Source organism: Vanacampus margaritifer, chromosome 16 (genome assembly GCF_051991255.1).
Source record: "Vanacampus margaritifer isolate UIUO_Vmar chromosome 16, RoL_Vmar_1.0, whole genome shotgun sequence".
NCBI lineage: Eukaryota > Metazoa > Chordata > Actinopteri > Syngnathiformes > Syngnathidae > Vanacampus > Vanacampus margaritifer.
This window is the reverse complement of record NC_135447.1, coordinates 19,134,713-19,159,755: the sequence shown is the minus strand read 5'-3', so window position 1 is coordinate 19,159,755 and position 25,043 is coordinate 19,134,713. Positions and strand designations below refer to the sequence as shown.

Below are 25,043 nucleotides of genomic sequence, written 5' to 3'. Positions count from 1 at the left end.
CTGCAGTGTGTGTTTGGCCATGTTGCCATCAAGTCTACTCTCAGGATGATGATACGGTGAAAAGAGAAAAAAAAAAAAATTTTTTTTTTTTTTTTTTTTAAAGAGAGCAATGATGTCAAATCGAATGAACAATACTGAGCTCTCCTGGGAAAAAAAAATTAAAAAAGGATGATGATACGGTGACATTACGGTGGTGTTACGTCTGGCTTCCTCATTGTCCTTCAGTTCCTATACCGGGTGGTTGATCCATCTTATCCGCTCCATTCATGGTGGCATCGTAGTCCATAACCAGTGTCTTCTCCGTGATCAGACTTTACCCACTCCTCCGATGAATATGCATTGGACTCGGGGCACTCTTCGTCGTCTGATTGAACGTCCGCCTGAGCAGAAGTGCTCGGTTGTGCTCCGCGTTTTCCGGCGTTAGCATCGCTAACCGGTGAGGCTTTATGACGTGAACATAGCCGCCGCGTCAACACTTCCAACTTCGGCGTCAACCTCGGAGTCACCATCATCATCATCGTCGTCATCAATGTGCTCTTTAGCATTGGTCGATGCTTTTCGTCTTTGAAAAAAATGCTCAAGCGTGAGCTGCTTGCAACCGGTCACCATTTTCGCTTCCTCAGCCATTCTCCCCTCAACACTCTAGCTCCGCCTCACGTCTTCTACTGACGCCTACCCAATCTTGTCCAAAGAGAGTCATCGCTGCCATCTAGTGCCCAAAAATAGGCATTATACTAACTAGATCTGCTTGATACTTTCAGCACAGCTGGCCAAGGCTTTCCTTCACCCGTTTCCCAAAAAAAAACAAAAACAAAAAAAAACATAGTGAACGTCATAGTTTACCGTCTTTGGCAGTCCTCCGTAGGATTTTACTCAATGTTATTTAACGTTTTTGGCAGTCAAAGAGTTAAAGATAAAAAGCATGGTTCTGCAGCTTCCCTCAGATTTATTGGTATAGAAAGAGTAGCGTCTAATCCGAGAGGTGGTGACATCATCAAACAGCTTCTGAGAAGAGAAGCTTTTTGGATTCATGAACTATCATCCACTGTTGAACCTCTTGGAATCAATGAACCACAGGATTTGAGTTGTTTTTTTGTGATGTTGTGGCCTTTTGTGGTTAATGTAATACTGGTATTATGTATTGTTTAAATTGTGTAAAAAAAAAAGAGAAGAAAAAGTCATGTGATCTGTAGCACTTAAAGCACACCTGGAAGTGATTGTGTCAGATTTGAGGTGAACCTGATGACGCTCAACGCGTTGTTTACCCTCAAATAAACTCTTGAAGTGAAGTTCTGTCAGTGTGCGGGGAATTCTTTTTTATGGTTTTCAATTATTATTATTTTTTTATTATTGACAAAACAGACTAATGCAGATTAAAATCAACGCTTTTGATCACCAAATAATTATTTTTCCTTTTTTTTTTAAATAAACATTTGTGTATGAATAAATATATACAGAACAGTCTGAGAATTAAGATTTACTTTTTTAATCACAATAGTAAATAAACTATTTACAGCACGTTTTTTATAAACTTAGGAAAATACTGCTGAATACAGAAAATAATGAAGTATTATGTGAATGAGCAAGAGTTGTCATGGCAACACAGATTTCGATATTATTATTTTGTTTTCAATGTTTTAATTTTTACTACCTCACTTTATTAAAGAGTGTTAAGCTGTGTGTGTAAAGCTTAATTTGCAATATTTATATTTTTATGGACTGCAGTTGGGGGGGTGGGGGTGGAGATCTAATATATATTGATTTGTAGTGTGTTCAGCTCTATGTGTAGTGCTTTTAGCAGCTCAATAAAAATGAACTTTGGCGGAAGCAAAGACGGCTTCGTTCCATTGGCTCCCATCATGTAAATGACATCACAGTTGCTAAGATTGAAAGTTGGCAAATCCAGGTCCAGACAGTAAAAACCCTGCCACAGTTTGGTTTTAGCCCCAGGTGCTAGCTAGCTAGCTCCCATGGTGCTCGTTTACCTGCTAGGGAGCTGAGCTAGCTAGCTAGCATCAATGGCTAAAGCCAAACTGTGGCAGGGTTTTTACTTTCTAGACCTTGATTTGCCACCTCTGCTCAAATAACAACCAATCATGGCTCAGATTCAGCATCAACTAATGACCAAACAGGTGAACTGTGATTGGACATTATCTGAGCCCACTAAGCTTGCGAACGTCGCCCATTAACCAAACTCAGAAAACAGGTGAGTCGCGATTGGTTGTTTCCTGAGCCCTGAGCAACTGTGATGTCATTTTCAGTCAAAAGTAAAATGGCCGCCCCCTGAGATGGGTGCATTTCTAACAAATCTCGTACACACAGAAGCATTTAAAACTTGCGTGTGTCCAAAAGAAGACGCTGAGGACGTTTAATGGCTGTAATGTATATGCCAAGTCTGGAGTGGCGCTGTAGCGCAGCCACAGGGAGTTAACGGAAAGCATAGAAGAAGAATCAGCGAAGAAGACTAACACTTTATTGTAATCTACAGAACAAATGGCTTTGCATGTATCAAGACAACATGAAAAAGGCGAACACAGGAGAAGTGACAATGGCGGGTGATTCAAGTACAACACCGCTTGTTGAACGTGGGAATAAAGAAGCAAAATATTTAGCTGAAAAAGCATAAGCAAGTTAAGGAGGCTGCGCAAAACGACTACGACACTGCTATCCGGCATTGTTGTTGACAGACTGACGGTTCGTACGCAGTCACGCTAGAATTGGCGCATACGTCATCAATCTGCGACAATGCGTCGTCATCAAGCTGCGATCGTTATGTCATCACTGGAGGAGTATCCTGCATATGGTGTCCAGACGGATGTGTACGGGGCGCGTTTTGAAATCTTTCCACTCTGCTCCGAAACTGCGCCATCGTGTGGACGAACGGACTAAGCGGTAAGAAACTTGTGAGGATACATTGAAACTGGCTTTCGTGTGGACGGGGCCTTAGGCAGCCAGTGTGAGAGACTGACGCAAGACGAACCAGGCTCCGCCTTGTCAAGAGCGCTGTGGAAAATTAAGGACCAATTAAGAGATAAATACTGTCCACGTTCCAGAAGGCGACGCTGCACGGACAGATCCTCTCTCTCTCTGTGTGCTGCATGCCGAGGAGAGGAGGGGAGGGGTTGGCTTTCCTTCAGCACAGATATTAAGGAAGACTATCCATGTTACACATATTCTTATTCGGGAAAAATCAATTATCTGTACTGGATACTCGTGTTGAACGAATATCCGACTCATCCCTAATATTTACCTCCAAACTGGAGCAGAGTTGTAAAAACTTCGGAGGATCGAGTGGTAATTATTCATCGTCCATTCCGTTACAAAGCCATCCAAATTTTCAACATCCTCATTGTCTACAAACATATTTCTTAACAATATGTCACCGTCGATTGGTTAAATTGGTTCGAAGTCCTGCTGCGTCGTCGTCTATCGCCGTCATTCATTTCATAACTCCCGCGAATTTGCGGCCCTGTAGCCAGGGTTATTGCAAACAGGAAATATTTTTCTGCGTTTTGCTCTGTCATCCACACGTCCACCGGGATTATTTTTTATTAAAAACAAAGGTTTTCAAAAATTCTGGACAAAGCAAAGATTTGAGAATTACGCGTTAGATGCAGCTGCATGTGTACATTAATAACCGAAGATTTTCCTTTGGAAATGTCACTGTCCTGCGACAAACTTTGTTCCTACGTCATACATGAGACCTGTGTTAACATGGATACCTTTGCAGTGCGTTTAGAGTTGATTTGACAGGTGCTTTTTGCTTCTTTACTTTCACAAGCTCTGACATTACACTGCATTGAGGACCACAGGCGATGGATGAGATTACTCAACTCAACTTTATTTATATTTGTTGCATACAAAGTGCTGTACATAGAACAGAAATCTGTCATGCGGTAAAGATAAGTAAAACAAGAACAACAAAACAAACATTGGAAGTATTTTGTACTCCTTGCCAGTCTGCAAGCGCTTTGTGTTAATTGTAAGTGTTGTACTTTTTGTAATAAATACAAATTGTATTTTCCTTACTTGTCCTACGGTTTTGGGATCCCTGATTTTCCCGGAAAACATTACAGCTTCTGGTGTGCAACCCACCGGAAATACTCAAGCAGATGTAAACAAACATGACGACGCAGTACAGAACCACACTTTTGGAGCGAAGAGAGTACAGACAACTTCATTCAGCGAGGTGAGTGACATACACTGTAAATATAATATTTTCTAATGAATGTAGAAAGCTAAAAGCAGAAATTTCGTCTATTTGCGTAATGACAGTGTCGCATATGAATGGGGTATTCCAATTGAGCACAGTGACCATGTTTACGGAAGTAACTCTGTTCGCAACACATGTAAACGGGTTATCTCGAATGTTTCAGAAACCACAATTCTGACTTTAACCCAAATATTGACCGCATGTAAACGTAGTCACTGTAGACCTGGTTTCACCTGGACTGCTTTCTGTCTCAAAATGGTCAGGTGTGCTATGTGCAGTTGTTCAGATGTCAGACTGACTGCATCACTGGCAAATGGAGAAGATTAAGCTGTACCTCAAACATATAATCATGATCATATGGTTTATATTAAAGTATCATTGTGGACTACCACCTTTGGCCCAAAGCTTAACTGCAGCCTCTGTGTTAAGCTCGTGCAAGGCGCCACTCCACCCCTCCCCAACCCAAGAAACTGTGGCATGTTCGCCCCCAACACTCCACACTGAAGGAAAGATACAAGCGGATGGGCACAGTTGAAGTAAAAAAGTCAGGGCACTTTGTACTCATTTGGGCATTGGTGGTGCATGCATGATGTTGAAAATTTTTTGCAACTTCAAATTGGTTCAGAGAAATAAACAGCTATAATAACGATAAATCAGAAAGATCTGTTGTATTACCTGTTACATTAATTTGCTTTTACAGAAATAAGAAGAAGCACATATCTTCTATATTTTCTTTTTAATCTTACATTATTTGGTGTTTGGACCTTGAGGAAATAAAAACAGATAAAGCTGAACTCTAAATATAAAAAGGAAAAAACATAAAATGATTAAGCAATTAAATATTACAATAGACATAATTGGTACTAGCTGTTCTGGATGCATACAGTAATAATACATATTGTTGACCAGCTTTGGCTATTAAGAAAGTTTAGAATCTCTCTTTATTCTGCAATAGCATTATTTTATTGATTTATTTCTGTGTAGTATCACAAACTTACATAACTAATGTGTGGATCTGAGCCAGTCCATTGAGATCCACGCCTTAGAAGGGGACTGCAGTGGTACATTGGTAACACGTCCTTCAGTGATGAGTTGTGGGGTGCTTCATATATGCTCTCTGAGGAGCCATCCTGGGTCCAAACACAAGGAAAATAATGGTGTTCAAACACATTAAAATGGTAAGTCAACTCCAACTTAAATTATATACAGTTGGCAGTGTCCATCAAACAGGAATAAATCAGTACAGTACAGAAATCGATAAAAATTAATACCTATATAAATAAATAAACTTTAACTATTTGATTCTAGGGCAGCACGGTGGCTGACTGGTTAGCACGTCCGCCTCCCAGTGCAGAGGACGTGAGATCGAGTCCGGGCTTCGGCCTTCCTGGGTGGAGTTTGCATGTTCTCCCCGTGCTTGCGTGGGTTTTCACCGGGTACTCCAGTTTCCTCCCACATTCCAAAGACATGCATGGCAGGTTAATTGAACACTCCAAATTGTCCATAGGTGTGATTGTGAGTATGGTTGTTCGTCTCTGTGTGCCCTGTGATTGGCTGGCAACCAGTTCAGGGTGTACCCCGCCTACTGCCCGAAGCCAGCTGGGATAGGCTCCAGCACCCCCGCGACCCTAGTGAGGAAAAGCGGTCAAGAAAATGGATGGATGGATGGATATTTGATTCTACAGTTCAGCTGCTTGAAAAAGATCACTTATATGTTTAATCAATATCAAGCACACATCATCATCATATCATCACACATCATCATCATATCATATTTCACACACAAGGCAACTCAATATTCCCTCCCAAGTTTTGAATTGCCTGTTTTTCACCACTTCCCTATCACATCACCCGGCATTTGGATTAAAGCAAATTACATCATTACAGCAGGCTGACCTTCACTAGCCTAGGCAAATATGTCATCATGAACTCACATCATATGAAAGGGTGTCAAGATGAATATATCTCAGTTCAAGTATACAGGTAGTTTTTGAAGTCCTGAAAGAAGTGCAGGGACAAGCTATTGATCGTATGGTTACACTGTCTCAGCTATGACAATACAAATGGCCTAGGTAAAAGGAAATACATTCAGGACAGAAAGTCACAGTCCAAAGGTAGGCGTCAAATATTTAAATGAAAATCGTGACTTCAATGTGTTCAGTTTTCGTGACAACAACATGAGATGAGCTAGCTAGCACCGGATTACGAGCTATGATCGTACAATAAATCTTACCTTCATACTAAAACTTATTTTTTCTGCCCACTGTGAGTGCTCTGCATGTCAACCAACGTTTAAGCTGTTCCACATGGTGTTTGTATATTGAACCATGTTGAATTTTTTTTCTTCCAAAATGATGCGTAAACTGGTGTGGCTACTCTGTTTGTTTGAAATTTCGGACTTGTGCATATTAATGATAAAAAGTGGCGTCATTTGAGATCAACCCACTGTCATTTGCTCAACCAATGAGGTTGAGCTTTAGCCCGCCCAAATCCTCCAGAGGCCGCCCTTTTCTCTACGAGTGCAAATCACGGAGCTCTACAAGTACGAATCAGTTTTGCACCATCTGTAGCGAGAGATTTGGTGCAAAAGTCAAGTGACTGGACAGCAGCAGAAAAAACACTTGTGACTCCTAGTGGTGACTTCTTTGACTACAAGTTGTCATTTCTACAGGTACAAATCATGACTTTCAGAGACAAATTTACACTTTTTTCTACAGGTACAATATTTTTTTTTTACAGATGCAATTTTTTTTTACAGATACAACTCACGACTTTAAAAGATACAAATTTATACTTTTTTCTACAGGTACAATTTTTTTTAATACAACAACAACAACAAAAATACAAGTACAAGTTACTTTTGCACCATATTTACCTCATAAGGAAACACTATCACTATGCAAGAGCATTTGAACACACAGCATGCGATGACTGTCTGTCGTGCATGTGAGCGCTCCGGAGTCCCGGTGGGATCAACACAGCAGCAACGGCCACCAGCAATGCAAGCGTTCTCTTCTTTCAACACTCCAGGTACGGGTAGTAATATATTAGCGCCAGTTTGCCTTTATGTGAAACGTGCCGTTAGTAACTGCTGATGTTAAAGCCCGTACCTCACCGCTTGCAAGGTAAACGCCGTGGCCCGCGAATTATGTTTTTTTTTCTTCATCAGGGTTCATTCAAGGTTGCAAAACGTGCAAAGATGTACAGAACGAACCATGACTTAAAAGCAACACTCGCTACTTTCACACGACCACACTGACTCTGCTCACGGGAGTCACACACCAGTCTACTGGCTGCGTCTGTTTTGATTGAGACAGGGAGGAGGAGTTTTTGAGTGGTCAGAATTCATCTTAGTGTTGAAATGTTACTGGAGTTGGACATTATTTTCACAAAATAATCTAGGTTTTAGGTGTGGCCAATCACCAACAAATCATGTTCACATGTTTTAGGCTTGCCCCATTTAAGTGTATTTTGGAGAGAAGTTTTTAAAACACTTAGCCAAGCATATGGCCAAACCGTTCCTCCTAACTCGCTTTCGGCTATCTTCAGTGCTCCTCCTGACAACTGTATCTGGTCCCCTTAAACAGGCCCTGGCCTTTACGATTTTACAAGTTCGTAGGCTCATTTTATTGAGGTGGAAACTTTCTAGCCCCCCATCCCATGATTTGTCGATGAAGGAAATACTTTTTAATTTAAAGTTGGAAAAACTTTTTCACAGATTTTCACTGGATGGCTGTATTAACAAATTTAAGGAGAACTGGCAACCTTTTCTGCTATTGGCTGATACTGTCATTCTGCTTCCTCAGGCAGGGGTGGATTAAGCTGTACCTACTGTTTTATTATATTCTTTTTTTTCTCTCTTTTCTCCCCCCTCTTTCCCTTTTTGTGTGTGAGTGGTGTGTTGTCTCCGTGTGCAGCTACTGGTTCGCTGGTGGGTGAGTTTAAGAGTTGGGGTATATTGGGTTAATAGACATAAAATTGTAATGAAACCAAGCTGTTGATGATGTCTACCTTGTTATGTCTTTGAGTGAAAATTAATAAAGAAAGTTGGACTAAGAAGCATAATAACACAGCAAAACAAGTCACTCATGAGAGCAAACACCTCATCAGCGATGATCGAACAAAAAGGAAAAATAATATTTGCATATTGTAATGCGCAGTAGCTGATTGGCCCTGGAAACAAAAAAAACAGTGGGCTAGGAGTGGGCTAGGCGCACGTTACAATAATCGTGCCTCCCTGGCGTCAAAAACATTTACAGCCCAAAAAAAAAAAAAAGAACATGCCCACAAAAACAAAGAACCCCCCCACACACCACACGAGAATTGTGCCATATTCGCCAAATTTGACTCAATGCTGCTGTGAACATTTAAAATAAATACATGTGATATCTGAATTTGAAAAGATGCAAAGCATGTCCTACTTGTCAGGAACGAGCTGTGTGGATTCAAATGCACGACAAAAGGTGACTAAGGAGTTTGAACAATTTTTATTGTGCAAAAATGGTTGAGTATTTTTGGCAGGCACAAGGAATCAAGTGGAGGCTGGCTCTTCTAAGAGGACAGTACATGTCAGCTTGAGACAGGATTGGATCATATGACCAGGCTTGCCGCATCACAGACAGAGGTTGTTATAAAAACGTCGCTGCCGCTCCTCTGCCAACTTGCATGGGTTCGTATTGCTCTCCAACAGTAATAATAATACCAATAACAGCCTATTTTTGCTGGCAAAACCAAATGAAAACACAGTGCATGCCTCACGGCAAAATAACTGATTCCCAGCAGCTTAAATATTGCGCAAAAATAACCTTTCAACCTACTGTAATCACGTTAAAATAGACTTTCACACCCGACCAAGAATATCTCGTTCTGGCAAATGGCCAATCAGAGCCGTTCACGGCAAAATAACGCTAGCAGGATAGTTGACGGTCACAACAAAATAACTACTGCTAAAGCAAAATGTATTTGCAGTTGTGTAAAACAGCAATGTGTTCTACTGAGAAGTGTTTCTATTACATTGGCTCGGTCATGCATCCAAATAAGTTAATAAGGCAACCAAAACCATTATTACAGTATTACTCTAGTTTTTTATTGCTATGGAATTATGATATAACCAACCTGTAAGTACTATTGTACATAATATGTGACACACTGTCTTCTATTGGGTCTCATTAAGAGTTTGCAAGTAGTCATAATGTTGTGGTTAGTCATTGCATTTGGATTAATCCACATACAACAATAATATTGGAAGCAATGAGAGATCTGCCAACAACAATGTTGCTGCTCCTCTATATCGCTACAAGGGTTATCATTACACCAGTATTACTATACATGCACCACAAAGTACAAAAAATTATTCTTACCAGAGTGAAGCAAAACAGGTTCATGTTTTAAGTGCTGTGACAAAGACAGTCAAGCCAAATGGACAAAAGAAAAAAACACTGTGGTGTCTGAGTACTTTCACACACAGACACACACCTTCACACACTGCAGTGATGAAAAGGCTCACACATGCCCCATGTTGCCTGCAGACTAATAGCCTAATGCCAGTTTAAAATCCTTCCCTAATCCAATAGATGCAGTGAGCCGTCACTGTCCAACACAGACCAGGCCACCCGTTGCAACAAGACAATAAAGAACCGTACAGACTTGCTTTTGTTTGATGTGTGTCTGAAATGATTACAATGATGTGATAGCCTTGTAGCGGTCAGGCAATCTCAGAGTGAGGTTAAAGTTTGGGTGATGTTTACTGGGAGAATGACCCATTTAGGAATTAGTTTTCCACTGTAATTTTGTAGCTGATTAAGATTAAATCAAATCAATTTTGCTTTCTGTGAGTTTTTTCAGGGATGTATTAGTGAACTAAACACAACAGTATAATATGGCATTTTTTATTCAGCTAATTTAGAAATTCTATTTCGAATGAATAAATTTTCAGCGTCTCTGATTTTGGACATTTGCAAATATAAATTTAATTCGTATTGATTATTTTTTTTCACTGCCTTAAGTCTTGAGTTCATGAAGATCACCAAATGTAGATGCTCTGCCAGGCCTTGCTTTTGGGTCTTGCTACTTTCACTTTTCCAAATCAACTTGTTTGAGAATGAAGAGAAGGAACGGTCCATAATCCACAGCATACTACTTTGTATATCAGGTGTCAAAAATCATTGCAGTTCACAGGCCACACATGGCCTAATGTGATCTCAAGTGAAAATTCTTACAGCGAAATAAATAGCATAGTGAAAATAAATAACAATAAGGTTGTATCATACTTTTGTATTTAAAAAAAATTCTCGAAAAAGGAAGTAAATATTTCTGTGTGGAATATATATATATATATATATATATCAGTTTTCAGCATAAATGAGTACACCCCCTTTGAAAAGTAACATTTTAAACAATATCTCAATGAACACAAAAACAATTTCCAAAATGTTGGCAAGACCAGGTTTAATATACATCTGGTTAACTTATAACATAAAAAAATTATTTTAAATGATGATGGATGAAGCTTTGTATGGCACAATGAGCTTCCTTAGAGTGCTGCTTGGATAATTTAGGATGTGTTAAGGCCTGCACATAGGGCTCCCCCATTAGGCAATAGAGATAAATGCTAAGGGTGCCATGGTCAAAAGTATTTATTACTACTTACTTTCATAATGGAAACTCTAACGCATATTCAGATGTAAGGCGATGTCCAATTAGTAGTAATACAAAATGTAATATCAAATAAACAGTGGTGGAGGCCAGGTCTCATTTAAATTGCTTCTTCATGCTTGAGCACTTCCGGAAATTCATTATGGACATTTCCCCAACAGCCATGGATTTAACGGTAAATACATGGTTACATGCACTATCCGACTATCCTCTTGGAAACTTCAAACCACTCAGTAATTTCACTCACTGTCCCACAAGGGCTTCTAGAACAGATGTGGGTAATGTCAAAAGCCAGGCGCCATGGCTCGTCGTGTGTGTTGGGTGCAGGAGAAGTGCCGGAGAACTTTAAAATTAAAAAAATTATTACACATTTTTCAGTTTTACTCAAATAGGGGTGATGCAAAAATTTGTACAGTACACACCACCCAAAAAATTATAAATTTTGTACTTTGTATGGCCTCCACGATCTTTAATTACAGCACCAAGTCTTCAAGGGGCTGGCTACATTTTGTTGCGTCAATCTTTTTCCATTCTTCAAGAATGGCCTCTTTAGAGACTGGATGCTGGATGGAGAGTGATGCTCAACTTTTTTCTATAGAATTCCCCATAGGTTTTCAATTGGGTTCAGATCAGGAGACATACTTAGCCACTGAATCACTTTCACCTAGTTCTTCTTCAGAAATAGTGGCCTTAAGATGTGTGCTTAGGATCATTGTCATGTTGGAAAAGTGCACGACGACCAAGGACATGGAGTGATGTCAGCATATTTTCTTTCAAAATTGAGCAATACAGCTATGAATTCATATTGCCATCAATGAAATGCAGCTCCCCGACACCAGCAGTACTCATGCAACATGAGGACACAGCCACCACCATGTTTCACTGTAGGCACCATGCATTTTTCCTTGTATTCCTCACCTTTGTGACGCCATATAGTTTTGAAGCCATCGGTTCAAAAAACTTTTATCTTGGTCTCATCACTCCAGAGTACAGAGTCCCAGTAGTCTTCATCTTTGTCACCATGGGCCCTGGCAAACTCTAAGCACGCTTTTTTGTGCCTGGACTTTAGGAGAGGTTTCCTCCGTTGGACGGCACCCATGCATGCCATTCCTCTGCAGTGTACGCCGTATTGTGTCACGGGAAATAGTCACCCGAGTTTGGCTTTTTATTTCCTTCAATAACTGCAGTGAACTTAGATGTCGATTTTCTTCTACCCTTCTCATCAGAAGACGCTGCTGTTAAATTCTGTTGAATTGGACTCACACTCCATTCCCAGTCTCTGGAAAAAATCAGTAATCACCCCTGTTCTGTCCTGTTCCATTGTTATGAAGTGTTTCGAGAAGCTGATGGTGACTCGGCTCAGGGGGGAGGTGGATGCACACTTAGACTCCCTTCAGTTTGCCTACAAGCGGGGTCGCGGCACTGACGATGCTATCAACAGCATCACACATCTGGTCAGCAAACATCTGGACGTCCCTAAAGCTTATGCACGTGTGTTGTTCGTTGCCTTTAGCTCAGCGTTCAACACAATGCAGCCGCACCTGCTTTTGGGTAAACTGACGGAGATGAATGTGAACCCGTACATCTCGAGGTGGTATCACTCCTTCCTGACACAGCGCACACAGCAAGTCAGGGTCAACAGCTCCCTCTCGGAACACAGATTGATAAGCACAGGCGCCCCACAGGGCTGCGTCAGCTCCCCGGTCCTCTTCACATTGTACACAAATGATTGTGTGACATCACACCCTGAGAACTTTATCATTAAGTTCTCTGATGACACAGCTATCGTCAGCTTGCTGCAGGCCGGCGGTAGCCCACTGGACTATTTCTCAGAAATAGAGAAATTTGTCCAGTGGTGTGACAGGAATCATCTTGTGCTCAATGTGGGGAAGACAGAGGAGGTGATATTTGATCCAAAAACTGTTGGTGACCACGGGCCAGTCGTCATTAAAGGCAATCACATCAGCCAGGTGGGTTCATACAGGTATCTGGGGGTCCACATTGACAACACACTCAGCTGGAGGGTACACGTTGGAAGTCTCTGCTCCAAACTCCAACAGCGTCTCTATTTCCTACGCAGACTGAGGGTCTATGGAGTGGAGCAGAGGATCATGCTGTTGTTCTACCGGGCTGCATTGGAAAGTATCATCAGATACGGCATTGCAGCCTGGTACGGCAACCTGACTGTGCAGTCAAGGTCACAGATTGCCGGTCTGGTGCGGACTGCCATGAAGATCATGGGGGTCAGGAATCATCCTTCCCTACAGATGCTTTATGAGCAGTCCGTCACCAGACTGGCACAGAAAATAGTTACTGACCCGACTCACATTCTGCATCATGAGTTCCAGCTACTGCCTTCCGGCAGGAGATTCAGGGCCCCCAGAACCAGGCTGAACCGCTACAAGAACTCATTCCTGCCGACATCCATCAAATTGCTTAATAACCGACATTAACTAAGTGGTGCAATATATATATAGAGGTGTGTGTGTGTGTATTATTTATTTTAATCATCTCTCTCTATTCTGTTGTTTTTCTTACTGTAAACTACTGCTGCACTTCTTATTTAATTTTGATTTTATCTCTTTCTATTCTGTTGTTTTTTCCTTACTGTAAACTGCAGCTGGACGGAGTCCAGGAAAAAGTTCCCCACGGGAAGATAAAAGTATATCGTATCGTATCGTATCGTATCGTATCGCATCGTATCGTATCGCATCGTATCGTATCGTAATTGTTAACATCCGTGGACAACCTTGACGTCTCTGTGAGATGGTTGTAGTTCCATCTTTTTTTAAAAATTCAACCACTTTTCCTACAGTATTCTGGCTGATGAGTAAAGCTTTGCTGATCTTCTTGTAGCCATCGCCTTTGTTGTGCAAATAAATGATTTTCTTTCTCAGGTCCTGTGACATTTCTCTTCTGTGTGGTGCCATTGCTAACAGCATGAAATGGTGAAGTGTTTTCTTCAAGTACCACTCATTTATAGTCAACAGTCTGCTTGACACCTGTGTAATGAATAATTAGACTCAGCTGTAAACGTTTGTAGTCTAAAATTTGGGCTTTTTGTACTTGTACTTAGACTTTCAGTGGGGTGTACTCATTTTTGCATCACCCTAATATTGAATAAAACAGAAAATTCTGTTCTCTAATGTATATTATTAACCTTACTTTCATGTTATCTGTTAAACAGATGTTATACAAATTTAGTCTTGTCAATATTTTGAAAATTGTTTTTGATTTCATTGACATATTGTTTAAAGTGTTATTTTTCGTAGGGGTGTACTTATTTATGCTGAGCAGTGTGTGTGTGTGTGTGCGTGTGTATATATATATATATATATATATATATATATATATATATATCGGTATATATATATATATTAGTGTTGTTCCGATACCGTTTTTTGGCCCCCGATACCGCTTCCGATACCCAGCTTTGCCTAAGATACCTAAGTTGTTTTTTCTCAACATGAAAAAGCTGTCCTGCCATTGGTTCAGAGCATTCAAGGGCCAATAGGATAGCTTAGCTCGGCATGCAGTGAACATGAACATATATATATATATATATATATATATATATATATATATATATATATATATATATATATATATATATATATTTGTATGTCACGCCGCAGTAAGCAAGCCTGTGTTGCTCTTATTTTGGCCATCCATTTCTGGTTTTATTTTGAAAGAACTAACCACCACTCTCACTCCAGGTCACTTGCCCTTCCTCCTGCCATGCTCAGTCCCTGTTCCAGTTCCTGATTGCTTCCACCTGTCTCCAATTACCCACCTAATAAATAGACTGCATCAGCCACCTACCCAGTAGTGAAGTGTCACACGCCATGCATGGAAGCGTTCCCACAGCCCTTGAGCCACAGCCCTTGAGCCACAGCCCTTGAGCCACAGCCCTTGAGCCACAGCCCACAGAATCAGGAGGCACGCCTGTCACGCCAGGGGGAGTTCCAGCATGTCATGGCCACCCAAATGGCCGAGATTTCTGTCCAAGTACAGGAACTGGTGAGTCATCTGCGTGGCTCCACTGTACCCGCCGCACAACCGGAACTACCGGATGGACCCTCCGCTCCGACTTCCTCGCTTGCCGGACTGGGCTTGAGGTTGGCTTCACCGGAACACTACTCCGGAGAGCTCAGGCAATGCCAGGCCTTCCTGACCGACTGCGAGATCCACTTTGAACATTCCCCACAGGTCTTCCCCACGGAACGTTCCCGTGTGGCCTTCATGATTTCTCATCTGACCGGATAAGCCAGGGCATGGGCCACCACGGAATGGGCAAGGAACTCTCTGACCTGCCAGACCGCCTCCGACTTTCGTACCGCCCTTCATACAGTCTTTGATCCCGTCAATACGGATCAAGAGAAGGCTTGAGAGCTGAGCAATCTTCGGCAAGGGAGGGAGTCTGTCAGCGACTATGCCATCCGGTTTCGCACCCTGGCAGCCGAAAGTGGCTGGAACGCAATGGCTCTTTACGATAACCCTCTCGGCCCTATCGCGTAATGCTGTGACTATCGCGAGACCTACAGCGAGACCGGGAATACCCAACATGGCGGCGCCCTGCTGGTAAGAAAGAACTAGCTCTATTTTGCTAAACCAAATCCGAATTTAACCACCATATAACTTGGCTTTTGTCTTCTCTCTTTCATACGGCCAATTTGGAATAACACCCAGCGCGGAGGACCTCGAACGTTTCATCGACGGATACTTTTACAGCTGTGCGATGGAGAATCCTTCCTACGAGAAACCTTCCAAAAAGAGAAAAAAATTACTCAGCGACGGACATGGATGATCTAGGTACTACGGACATTTCGGACAGTATGTTGGATTCCATAAACAAAAAACGAGATGACCTCTGCCTCATCCGCAAGGACGTCAAGGAATTAAAGGTGAGTTTAGAATTCGTCGGCCAACAGGTAAGTGACCTCCAACGAGATAATGCCGAGTTACGCTCTTCACTCGCGGCTGTTTCAGCCGAATTGGAGACGATTAAAAAGGAGACTAAGTTTGAGCATTTTAAACAGAAATAATTTGTGAAAAGTAAAGGACGGGAGTTTAAAGGGACCTCTTTCGGGATGGATGAGCAATTCCCGAGAGAAATTAATGAGCGGCAAAAGATGAAAGATGTTTCCCATAATGAGACAAAATAGGCAGGAGGGTAAACGGACTACGATGGTCGTTGATAAGCTATACATCGATGGCCAACTACTCCAGAACCCCAACTCCACTCCCTGGCTGTTCTAATTGGCATTGGTGGAACTGAACTTTGTTTGATTATTAGATGTATACATATATATGTGGTTATAAAACCTAAAATGTGAATACTTAGTATGTATAGGCTATATTACAAATATAATATTAATACATAACTATATCTAAAATATATTTAAACAAAAAATCTCGCTTAGGTTACCATTTACTGGTATATTGTTACATGTTTAATCCCCTGCCAATTTCCTTCACATCCACCTCCCTCCCCGTTTTTTCACTGTTATATTCATTTACACGTCACATCTCATTTCACACAAATCACATAAACCACCTAACCACTTTGATTCCATCCTGTAACATGCCAATATTAATACATAACTATATCTAAAATATATTTAAACAAAAAATCTCGCTTAGGTTACCATTTACTGGTATATTGTTACATGTTTAATCCCCTGCCAATTTCCTTCACATCCACCTCCCTCCCCGTTTTTTCACTGTTATATTCATTTACACGTCACATCTCATTTCACACAAATCACATAAACCACCTAACCACTTTGATTCCATCCTGTAACATGCCAATATTAACAAGTAGCCTATACAGATATATACACAGGACTGAGTTTATATTGTTTGTATGCATAAATTAGTTCTCATCTCCTGGATTGTGTGGCGCTCCCTCACAGGCAAAAAGAATAACATTTTTAGACCATCTCTTAAAATTAAAAGCAGATATTTTTCTCCTACAAGAAACCCACCACAAAAATCTGAAGAAAAATTACTCATTGACAAGAATTTTAGTCAAGTGTACTCTGCCCCTTATAACAGTAGACAAAGAGGAGTCTGTATACTCATACAAAATAATTTATTCTTTATTCTAAATAATACAGTAACAGACCCAGAGGGCCGATACATTATTATTCAGGTGACAATATTTAATAAAATATATACATTTGGTCATTTATATGCCCCTAATATTGATGATCCGGCCTTTTTCCATGAATTTTTCTCACAGCTGTTTGATTTAGTAGCGAACTCTTCTATTATTATTGGAGGAGACTTTAACAGTCTTAAATTCATTAATAGATCATTCTAATAGTACAACATGTATAGGGCGATTAGAATCTACTCAAGTAATTTATGGATGATTTTGGCCTCGTCGACAGCTAGAGACTTAAAAACCCAACTAAGAAGGAATTTACCTTCTTTTCCGCGGTGCACTCGTCTTTTTCAATAATTGATTTTTTTTCTTACTAAGAATTATATTGCTGATAAAATTGGTACAAAAATACATCATCATTAGCGACCATGCACCAGTCTCCCTTACCCTACAAGTGGATTATACCTTTAAACCACCCTCGACATGGCGTTTTAACATCTCACTGCCAAATGACGCAGAGTTTGACAAAATTATAAGAAGAGAGTGGGCAGACTTTTTGGAAATAAATGACTCTCCAGCCCTATCTCCATTTATTCTCTGGGAAGCTGGGAAAGCGGTAATTAGAGGTAAAATTATATCATATTCATCTTATAAAAAGAAACAGGATAAAAAATTTGAAAAAGACTTGGAAGGTAAAATTATGCAACTGACGGATAAATACGCAATAAACCCAAATAACCAAATATGGACTGACTTACAAGATACAAAAATACAGTTAGACAATATGTTGTCTAAAAAGACAAGTTTATAATACAACAATTGATACAACAACTTTGAATATAACAAATCAGGTAAATTTCTTGCAAACCAACTTCAACGCAATCGGGAAAAATCTCTTATAACGGCTATTAAAGGGACAACTGGTGAATGCATACAATCACCAGAAGAATTTTTTATCAAATTTTTTATAATTATTATCGCAATCTATACTCAGAAACTAACAAACCTAACCCTGAGCATATTGAGGCCTTCCTCAGTAGCTTAAATATACCTGAGTTATCTACTGAATATAAAGATATGTTAGATAAGAGTAGTAACATATATTAAAACAAATGGTTACATACGTCCACACATGAACACAGCAGCAATTAAACTTTTATTAAAGCCAGAAAAAGACCCTTGGGGGAGAGGGGGCTGTGGGCTGGTGGCGTGCCTGGTGGGCTTGCCGTGCCCTGTTCTGCTGCATTGGGCTTGGGGAACGGGCCGTGTTGGGGTGGGGGGGCTCCTGGGTTTGCTCTCCGGCCGGTGGCCCCTGCGGGGCCCGGGGGTTGTGCTTGCTCTGTCCTGGCTGGGGTCGACGGCTCCCCTCTTTGGTGGAGGTTTTCATGCATGCCAGATCCACCACACTAGTATCTACCATAATTCAAACACAATCTGCTTCTTCCTGTGGTCGTTATTTTAATGCAGTATCGGGGCCTCTGCTGATACCAGTATTGGTATCTGTACAACACTAATATATATATATATATATATATATATATATATATATATATATATATACGGCCAACTCCCGACGGCCCAGGCAGGTCGGGACATTCCCGGTAAAAATCCTCGATAAGCGAAGGGTCCACTATGAATCGAAAGGGAACTCATTGCCGTTCTCCGGGGCCGTAAACCTCCTAATCCACCAAATATTGTTTTCCACGACCCCGGTTACGAACATCCAGCAGCTTCCTGACCTTGTAAACAGGGCCGCCTTCCACCATTTCCGGGGGAGGCGATGCTGGTTCCGTTGGGATCATGGGGCTGTCCCGGACCGGCTTCACCTGACTGACGTGGAATGTGGGGTGGACGCGGAGGGATCGAGGCAGACGAAGGCGTACGGCCGCAGGACCTATGGACTTGGAGATCAGGTAGAGCCCCATGAATCTTGGGGCCAGTTTCGGGCATGGTACCTTGAGATGTAGGTTTTTTTGCGGACAGCCTGTACTGGCTGCAGTGTATTAACCTCCAAACAGAATTTTGCAGCTTTAAAAAAGAGGAATTGGATCATTCAAACATATTTGCATTGTTTTTATATAACACTGCACTGCAAAAACTGAAATCTTATGTAAGATATAATTTCTTAAATGTAACCTAAATTAGCTTATTTTGCTTTGACAAGTTATTTTTACTTAAAATGAAATTGTCAGACAAGATCATTGTGCTTATTTTAAGATACTTATAAGTAAATTATCTTGATTAATCAAGCAGTCTTGGCCTTGAGTGTTAACAGACAGTTCTAAGTACTGTGGGCCTTAAAACGAGCATTTTCCACATTTTAAGATGACAACCAACCAACATCAATGGCCCTAAACGGGGGTTTCATAAATTGAATTTTCTTATTTTAAGATTTTGCATAATCTAGTAATAAGATAAAAGGGGGGGGGGGGTATTACCAGTATGAAAGCACTCAGACAAAAGTGCAATATAGCTTAACTGGGTAGTTTCGTTTGTATGTACTAAGCTAATTTTTCCTTGTTCTAGTACCAGCTTAGTGGTCTAGTGGTAAAGTGCCTACCCTCAGACTTGTAGGTTGTGAGTTCAATCTCTGCCTGGAGAAAAATGGGATGTGTTACCTCTATGCTTGACACTCAGGTGAAGTTATCGAAGCGTAAAAAAAATACTTATGTAATTTAAGAAAGAAGTTCTATTTATTACAGCTTGAAAAAGTCAACATTACTTGTTTTTAGTCTAAAAAATTTTTTTTTAAAGACCACTGCGGTTGATATGGGCCTTGCATTATTTTCTTATTTTTCAAAATCTTACAGGTAAATTTAAGTAAAATGTTCTTAATTTTGCTTATTTTAAGTAATTATTTTCTCATTTTACGATATTTTTTTTTCTTAAATTTTCTACTGTTGTTTTTTGCAGTGTGGTATCAATCTAATAGAATGTATGTTGCCATGGGGGTAGAAAAGTGGAAAACCTACACTTTGAAAGAAAGGGGCTTCTTTATATATACTGTATATAGACATATACAGTATATACTTTGAAAGAAAGGGGCTTCTTTATATATACTGTATATAGATATATATGTTCAAAGAAAGGGGCTTCTTTATATATATATACTGTGTATAGATATATATATATATATAGAAGCCCCTTTCTTTCAGAGTGTAGGTTTTCCACTTTTCTACCCTAAGAATGGACTTTGTGATGTACAGAATCTCAATAATAATAATAATAATAAAAACAATAGTAATCTATATGCCGATGATATTTTACTTTATTTAGAAAACCCGGCGATTTCGTTAGGGGAAGTATTTAACTTAATAACTAAATTCTCACAGTTATCAGATTATTCTATTAACTGGGCAAAATCAACACTTCTACCTATTACAGAAAATTCATGGAACCCTCCAAGCCAGGACCCACACTACTCATTTCCTATAGGTAATTTAAAATACTTAGGCATAAAATTCTCACCCAAATTAACTGATTTAATTCATTTAAACTTTTCTCCACTTCTGGATAACATTCATAGTGACTTGGAACGCTGGAATAATCTTCCTATTTCTTTAATAGGACGAATAGCCACCATTAAAGTGAAAGTTTTACCTAAAATAAATTATTTTTTCTCAATGATTCCATTTAAACCTACGGCTAACTGGTTCCAGTTGTTGGACTCAGCCGTTACAAAATTTTACTGGAATAAAAAAAAAAGCAAAGATTAGTCTATCTACTCTTCAGAAAAGTAAATCCAAAGGTGGACTAGAGGCACCAAATTTTATGTACTAGGTAAATTTAAGTAAAATGTTCTTAATTTTGCTTATTTTAAGTAATTATTTTCTCATTTTACGATATTTTTTTTTCTTAAATTTTCTACTGTTGTTTTTTGCAGTGTGGTATCAATCTAATAGAATGTATGTTGCCATGGGGGTAGAAAAGTGGAAAACCTACACTTTGAAAGAAAGGGGCTTCTTTATATATACTGTATATAGACATATACAGTATATACTTTGAAAGAAAGGGGCTTCTTTATATATACTGTATATAGATATATATATACGTTGAAAGAAAGGGGCTTCTTTATATATATATATAGTGTGTATAGATATATATATATAGAAGCCCCTTTCTTTCAGAGTGTAGGTTTTCCACTTTTCTACCCCCTTGGAGCGGTAGTTGGAATAATATCGGCAATTGAGGCCTTGTATTTATTTACACTCTTAGATTGATACCACATTGCAAAAAACGGCAAGAATGGACTTTGTGATGTACAGAATCTCAATAATAATAATAATAATAATAAAAACAATAGTAATCTATATGCCGATGATATTTTACTTTATTGAGAAAACCCGGCGATTTCGTTAGGGGAAGTATTTAACTTAATAACTAAATTCTCACAGTTATCAGATTATTCTATTAACTGGGCAAAATCAACACTTCTACCTATTACAGAAAATTCATGGAACCCTCCAAGCCAGGACCCACACTACTCATTTCCTATAGGTAATTTAAAATACTTAGGCATAAAAATCTCACCCAAATTAACTGATTTAATTCATTTAAACTTTTCTCCACTTCTGGATAACATTCATAGTGACTTGGAACGCTGGAATAATCTTCCTATTTCTTTAATAGGACGAATAGCCACCATTAAAGTGAAAGTTTTACCTAAAATAAACTATTTTTTTCTCAATGATTCCATTTAAACCTACGGCTAACTGGTTCCAGTTGTTGGACTCAGCCGTTACAAAATTTTACTGGAATAAAAAAAAAAGCAAAGATTAGTCTATCTACTCTTCAGAAAAGTAAATCCAAAGGTGGACTAGAGGCACCAAATTTTATGTACTAGGTAAATTTAAGTAAAATGTTCTTAATTTTGCTTATTTTAAGTAATTATTTTCTCATTTTACGATATTTTTTTTTCTTAAATTTTCTACTGTTGTTTTTTGCAGTGTGGTATCAATCTAATAGAATGTATGTTGCCATGGGGGTAGAAAAGTGGAAAACCTACACTTTGAAAGAAAGGGGCTTCTTTATATATACTGTATATAGACATATACAGTATATACTTTGAAAGAAAGGGGCTTCTTTATATATACTGTATATAGACATATACAGTATATACTTTGAAAGAAAGGGGCTTCTTTATATATACTGTATATAGATATATATATATGTTGAAAGAAAGGGGCTTCTTTATATATATATACTGTGTATAGATATATATATATATAGAAGCCCCTTTCTTTCAGAGTGTAGGTTTTCCACTTTTCTACCCCCTTGGAGCGGTAGTTGGAATAATATCGGCAATTGAGGCCTTGTATTTATTTACACTCTTAGATTGATGCCACATTGCAAAAAACGACAAGAATGGACTTTCCTTTTGCGGTTCTACATTGCTTCTGTAGATGGCAGTGTCCCCACTTTTAATTTCTGCGTCCATTCCCCTCACTATTGACTGGCTCTGATTCAATTGCCATACATTTTAACTAACGCAGGTAACAAAGTCTAATGGGTTAATCTCCTGTGGCTCCAAATGGGTTTATTTACAATACTGAAACATATCCACTTGATTTTTTCTTTTATGACCAACACTTTTTAAAGCACTATTCCTTGAATGTTGGTAAGAACGGCTGCCATGGGATCTTGGCATATATTACTAGCATAAATTTCATTCAGTACAGCAACAGTCGTTCTTGAGAAGCTTAATTAAACACAGTAATTTATTTTTTGACAGTCTGAATTAAATATGATCCATCATGTATTACGCCCTTCACAGTGTAAAAATATCATTTTAAACCTCAGTTACACCTTGGGGCCTATACCTGCTGTGGTTAGTTTGACCTCTATTTTGAGTCCAAATGCCGACATGTTCTTTCATAGATGAGATGGAGACAACACCTCTGGCAAAGGTGGCAAATCCAGGTCCAGAAAGTAAAAGCTCTGCCAAAGTTTGGCTTTAGCCCCTTGTGCTAGCTAGCTAGCTCCCTAGCAGGCAAACAAGCACCTGGGGCTAAAGCCAAACTGTGGCAGGGTTTTTACTTTCTGGACCTGGATTTGCCACCGCTGAACCTCTGACCGTTCGTATTCCTGTGTTCTCTGACTCCGGTGATGTACAGAATCTCAATAATAATAATAATAATAATAATAACAATAGTAATCTATATGCCGATGATATTTTACTTTATTTAGAAAACCCGGCGATTTCGTTAGGGGAAGTATTTAACTTAATAACTAAATTCACACAGTTATCAGATTATTCTATTAACTGGACAAAATCAACACTTCTACCTATTACAGAAAATTCATGGAACCCTGCAAGCCAGGACCCACACTACTCATTTCCTATAGGTAATTTAAAATAGGCATAAAAATCTCACCCAAATTAACTGATTTAATTCATTTAAACTTTTCTCCACTTCTGGATAACATTCATAGTGACTTGGAACGCTGGAATAATCTTCCTATTTCTTTAATAGGACGAATAGCCACCATTAAAATGAAAGTTTTACCTAAAATAAACTATTTTTTCTCAATGATTCCATTTAAACCTACGGCTAACTGGTTTCAGTTGGTGGACTCAGCCGTTACAAAATTTTACTGGAATAAAAAAAAAGCAAAGATTAGTCTATCTACTCTTCAGAAAAGTAAATCCAAAGGTGGTCTAGAGGCACCAAATTTTATGTACTACTATATAGCCAACCAGCTACATTATATCGTTCTATGGGCACAACCCAACAGAGATACTAACTGTTGGCTGGAACTAGAATAGAAGGATTGTAATAACCTCAGACTTCTAGATTTACTCTTTATTACAACATCAATTAAGCGACATAATTGTTTTAAAAACCCAATGATTTCCGCCACCCTGACTGCTTGGTGGAAGGCATTAGAAATTACAAAAGCCCAAGTGGAGCCCTGTGGGCTTTCTCCCCTATGGCATAACCCCGACTTTCGAATTAACAACCAATCGTTTTATTTAGGTGTGTAGGAGCAGAAACGAATTGCTCCACCATCTCTTCTCAGATAATATGTTTATATCATATATGTACATCCTTGCTCCAAAAATACAAAATAACAAATGGAAATTTTTTACATTATCTGCAAGTTAAAAATATGATAAAGAAACAAATTCCAACACTTCAGGGTACGCTCCAACCGCCTGTTTTAGCTAAAGATATTACCAAGCTTTCTCCGACAACAACAAAAAAACTTTCAAAAATATATAAGTTACTTTCATATACGGATAAAATGTCTTTACCCATCTTAAAATGGGAGACAGACTTGTCTATAGCTCCGGAATCTGACTTTTGGATTCAAGTTTATGAAAATGCATTTAAAATGACAAAACACACAAATTTACAACTTATCCAATATAAAATTATCCATAGAACATACATTACTCAATATATGATGAAGAAAATGGGACTCTCCGACTCTGACATTTGTCTCCAGTGTTTACAAAACACTACAGACACTTATTTTCATGCTTTATGGTTATGCACTCCGGTTATGTATTTTTGGACTAAAGTCTTAGAAAAACTTTCCGCTATCTTGGACTGTAGGATACCTTTATCTCCAAACTTGTGTTTGCTAGGTGACCTAACAACTGACCTACCACATAAACAATTTCAATCTACACTTGTAGCCCTTACTATCGCAAAAAAAAAAATTCTTGTTAACTGGAAAAATAAACAAACTCTGAATATCGACCAAGGGTCTAACCTCCTCATTAATCACATTTTAATGGAAAAAATATCGGCCTCAAATAAAAAACAAATATCAAAATTCATAGAAATATTGTCTACGTATATAGAATATTTTAACCTAATTCTGGTTATTTAATTCTGCCTGTTAGCGAGAGCCACCACATCGTGATAACTTACATTGATGTCTCTGCATTTGGCAGTTTGTAACTAATGGTTGTGTTTTTATAGTCAGGAACCCAGTTGCTGCCAACAGGATCGAGCAGATTCACCTCCAATGGGCACTAAGGGCTAATATTCGGATTCACTGCATGCCAGGGGACTAACTCTACAGGTGCTGTCCCCCCCTGGCTGGGCGTGGGCGGGT

General features: G+C 39.3%; 1 long non-coding RNA gene across 2 annotated transcripts; it reads right to left on the bottom strand.

The window, feature by feature from the left end:
- Positions 1–3,820: 3,820 nt before the first annotated feature.
- LOC144036679 (uncharacterized) lies at positions 3,821–9,722 on the bottom strand. Of its 2 annotated transcripts, XR_013288697.1 has the most exons (3): positions 9,574–9,722; positions 5,485–5,841; positions 3,821–5,343 (listed from the first exon to the last, which is right to left on the bottom strand). It is a non-coding gene; the product is annotated as an uncharacterized LOC144036679 (long non-coding RNA). The 2 variants fall into 2 exon arrangements; XR_013288696.1 differs by having other exon boundaries at positions 3,821–5,841.
- Positions 9,723–25,043: the final 15,321 nt, after the last annotated feature.